This window comes from Arvicanthis niloticus, chromosome 27 (genome assembly GCF_011762505.2).
Source record: "Arvicanthis niloticus isolate mArvNil1 chromosome 27, mArvNil1.pat.X, whole genome shotgun sequence".
Taxonomy (NCBI): Eukaryota; Metazoa; Chordata; class Mammalia; order Rodentia; family Muridae; genus Arvicanthis; species Arvicanthis niloticus.
Genome location: NC_133435.1, coordinates 7207297 through 7211265, shown reverse-complemented (window position 1 = coordinate 7211265; position 3969 = coordinate 7207297). Strand labels below are relative to the sequence as shown.

The following is a 3969-nucleotide window of genomic DNA, read 5'->3' as shown; positions in this document are numbered from 1 at the left end:
GACCATATTTTTGAATGTATTAATGTCCGAAGGTAAATAAACATTCAATGGAATAGTAGAAGATTGAGACAAAAAGAATCTCAAGACAGAGAATGAGATAGGCTGACTGCAGATCTTCACTTCTCTGTCTCTTCTCACAGATTTAGTCCCCAGGCTCATCCTGAGCTCTGCATCAAAACACCCACAACAGCCTCCAACCACACCATCTCTAGTGGATCCCACAGACTGTCCCTCTCAAACCCCCTTTTCTCCATAGCAGATTCTAATTCAAGCAAGCATTTCTTCCTAACCCACAGGCTACTACTGCATGAAAGCAGGGAACACGGAGGCAAGTAGGCTTATTGCAGATCTTTACCTCTGCTTCTGTTCCTTCAGCTCTACCACCCTAGTCTAATTCCCAGATCAGTAGCAAAACAACTGCTGCAATCTCCATTTCTTCTCTAACCCTCCCCAGTGTATCACAAAGCTCCACCAAGCTTCCTTCTCCAACTCATTCCAGTGTCCCAGCCTCTAACAGTAACAAGTATTCATTGTAAGCTCAGCAGCTAGAAGGCCAAGGCAATGGGCAAGCTAACTGAAGAATTTAACCATTCCTTTCCTCCAAGTCCACTGGACTCATCCATACCTTTGCATATAATAGCTTGGTGAAGCCTCTCCCCACCCCCAACCTCATCCCCTGCATATCACACAGACCTTCACCCTTTAACTTCTTTGGCTCAAATAGTCGCTTGATTTCAGGCCCAGGTTGAACAGGTACTCTCTGCTTAGTTACAGGTCACTCCAGCTAGGGAAAATACCTAGACATAAGCATAAAAATGACCTCAATAACATGCAGGATAATATGTCTTCACTTGAGCCTAGCAACCCTACCACAATAGACGGTGAAAACAATTAAGTAAAAGAATTTCTTAAAAGCAACCACTTTTATTAATATGGCAGAGGTCCGTAAGGAGGAAATGGATAAATCCTGTAAGGAAATCTAGGAAAGCAAAAAGATAAATTAGAAAAAAAAAATGGATAAAACTATTTAAGACCAGGAAATAGAATCAATTAAAATATATCTGGAGTGCTTGCTTCAGCAGCAGTGGACTGAAATTGGAACAATGGAGAGAAGATTAGCATGGCTCCTGTGCAAAGATAACAAGAAAATTCATGAAGCGTTGCGTACGTTTGTGAAAAAATTGAACAGAATGATCTAAGACCTAAAGGTGGAAATAGAAACAATAAAAAAAATCACAAATGGAGGCAATCCTGAAGATGAAAAAACATATCTACAGATACAAACATCACCAAAAGAATACAAGAAATAGGAGAGTCTTATGCGTAGAACATAGCATAGAAGATATTGACATAACAGTCAAAGAAAATATAAAATGGAAAAAGCTACTAATGAAAACATCCAGGAAATTCAGGACATAACAAAAATCCCAAACCTAAGAATATTAGGAATAAAAGAGAATGAAAAATCCCAGTTCAAAGGGCCAGAAAATATCTGCAAGAAACCTGTAGAACCAAACTTCCCTCACCTGAAGAAAGGGATGCCTAGAAATGTACAAGGAGCCTCCAGAAGACCAAATAGATTGGACCAGAAAAGAAAATTTTCTGGTTACACAAAAATCAAAACACTAAATGCATAGAACAAAAAAATAATATTAAAGGCTGTAAGGGAAAAAGGCCAAGTCACATATAAAAGCAGACCTATCAGAATTACATCAGACTTCTCAACGAAGATTCAAAATGGCAAAAGATCCTGGACAGATGTCATATAGACACTAAGAGAACACAAACACCAGTCTATGCTACTATACCCAGCAAATCACTCAATCATAGCTGTAGAAACCAAGATATTCCATGACAACATCAAATTTAAACAAAATCTTTCTGCCAATCCAGACCTACAGAGGTACCTAACCCTGAAAAACTCCAGCACGAGGAGTGTATCTACATCCTCCACAAGAAACTAATCAGCTTACAACAAACCTAAAGCAATAGAATCACACACATGTAGTGCCACCTCCAACAACAAAACTGATAGGAACCATCAATAGTCTTTAATATAATCTCAACATCAATGGATTTAATTATCCAATAAAAGACATAGGCTAACAGACTGGATAAACATGTAGGTTTCAATAGTTTGCTGCATACAATAAACATACCTCAGTGACAAAGACAGACACTACCTCAGAGTAAAAGACTACAAAAAAGTTTCCCAAGCAAATAGTCCCATGAAACAAGCTGAAGTAACCATTTTAATATCCATTAAAATAGACATTCAACGAAAAGTTATTGAAAAACATGGGGAAGGACACTTCATACTCATCAAAGGAAAACTCTATTAAGATGAAGTTTTAATTTTGAACATGTATGCCCCAAATGCAAGGGCACCCACATTCATAAAAAAAAAAAAAAAAAAAAAAACTTTACTAAAGCTCAAAACACACATTGAACCTCACATAATAATAGTGGGAGACTTAAACAACCCATTCTCACCATCATTGAAACAGAAACTAAACAGAGACACAGTAAAATTAATAGACATTATGAACTAAGTGGATTTAACAGATATATACAAAACATTTTAACCTAAAAACAAAATAATGTACCTTCTTCTCAGGACCTCATGATATCTTCTCCAAAACTGGCCGTATAAATGGAAACAAAAAAAGCCCCAATAGATACAAGCATATTGAAATATTCACATGCATCCTATCAGATCACCATGGACTAAGGCTAGATTTTAGTAACAATAAAACCAACAGAAACCCACAAAATCATGGAAACTGAACAACTCTCTATTCAATGACAACTTGGTCAGGGAAAAAATAAAGACAAAAATTGAAGACTTTGTAGATTTCAATGAAAATGGAGACACAGCATACCCAAACTTATGGGACATAATGAAAGTCATGCTCAGAGGAAAATTCATAGCAATAAGTGCTTTCATAAAGAAATTGGAGAGCTCCTACACTTGCAACATAGCAGCACACCTGAAAGTTCTAGAACAAAAAGAAGCAAACACACCCTGGAGGAGTAGAAGGCAGGAAATAACCAAATTAAGGGCAGAAATAAAAAATTAGAAACAAAGAGAAGTATACAAAGAATCTACAAAACCAAAAGCTGGTTCTTTGAGAAAAATCAACAAGACAGATAAACCCTCAGCCAAACAAATGAAAAGACATAGAGACAGTATCCAAATCAACAAAATCAGAAATAAAAGGGAGACATAATAACAGAAGCTGAGGAAATTAAAAAAAATTCAGATCTTACTACAAAGGCATATATTCAACAAAAATGGAAAATCTAGATGGAATGGATGATTTTCCAGACAGATACCAGGTACCCAATTTCAATCAAGATTACATAAACTATCTAAACTATCTAAACTGTCCTATAACCCCCAAGGAAATAGAAGCATTCATTAAAAACATCCCAATCACAAAAAGCTCAGGGACAGATGGTTTTAATATAGAATTCTACCAGACCTTCAAAGAAGAGCTAATACCAATACTCCTCAAACTATTCCACAAAATAGAAATGAAAAGAACACTTTCTAATATGCTTTAGGACACCACAGTTACTCTGATAATTAAACTACACAAAGACTAAACAAAGAAAGAGAACTTCACACCAATTTCTCTTATGAATATGTATATAAGAATACTAACTAAAATTCTCAAAAACTGAATCCAAGAACACACCAAAAACATCATTCACCACAATCAAGTAGGGTTCATACAAGGAATGTAGGAATAATTTAATATAGGAAGATCTATCAACACAATCCACTATATAAACAAACTCAAAGAAAAAATCACATGATCATCTCATTATATGCTGATAAACATCATGAAAAATCCAACACTCCTTTATATTAAAAGTCTTAAGTGATCACAAATTCAATTCACATACCTAACTATAGTGAAAGCAACATACAGCAAAGCTTATATTGGTTCCTGTTTATAGCCT

General features: G+C 35.8%; 1 non-coding gene across 1 annotated transcript; it reads left to right on the top strand.

Annotated features, from left to right (window-relative positions):
- The first annotated feature begins 1067 nt into the window (after window positions 1–1067).
- Window positions 1068–1172, top strand: LOC143439879 (U6 spliceosomal RNA). Its single transcript, XR_013107886.1, has one exon. It is a non-coding gene; the product is annotated as a U6 spliceosomal RNA (small nuclear RNA).
- Window positions 1173–3969: the final 2797 nt, after the last annotated feature.